Below are 646 nucleotides of genomic sequence, written 5' to 3' on the forward strand. Positions count from 1 at the left end.
AGTTACAGAGGAGCCGTCCAAAACAAAGAACCGTAGCCTCCGAAAGATATTTGGAGGGGGAATTGACAAGAAGGGCTCCGCCACGCCATCACCTCGCTCAAGGACACTTCGACATCAACCATCGTCATCATCATCCCCATGTCCATCTCTTTGTAATACCGAACCCTAGTGGATCATCGTGTGCATCACTTTGATCTATCGTCCATGGTTACTACCAGTATTCATATTATGTTGTTTCGTTCCATGTATGAGTAATTGCCTATTTCTCGGCTATGGAGGAACATTATAGTATGTTTAGGTTCTGAAAACCGATATGAAATGAAATCCCCATTTGCATGTCTGAGTTAATAAACTTCATGAATGTTGTGTAAGGGGTCTCACTCAGCATTTTTGTTGTATGGCCATGGAGTTTATTACTGTTGTCGTAAAGGTAAGGATGCGGAGGCGAAGAGGCAACAATAATATCCTCTCATCTTGCTCTTTTGCAATTTATGGGGGGAGTAAGGAAGAACCGACTATATATTGGTTGCGTCCACGGGGTGACCCTTAATTATCATTGCCATAAGCTGAATGTGGGGATGAACGACAGTGGCATACATGGTACAGAGACTACACATGTAGTTCATATGTTGTATCAGGCTCCACC

The sequence above is a fragment of the Triticum aestivum genome, chromosome 2B (assembly GCF_018294505.1).
Source record: "Triticum aestivum cultivar Chinese Spring chromosome 2B, IWGSC CS RefSeq v2.1, whole genome shotgun sequence".
In the NCBI taxonomy this organism is placed as follows: domain Eukaryota; kingdom Viridiplantae; phylum Streptophyta; class Magnoliopsida; order Poales; family Poaceae; genus Triticum; species Triticum aestivum.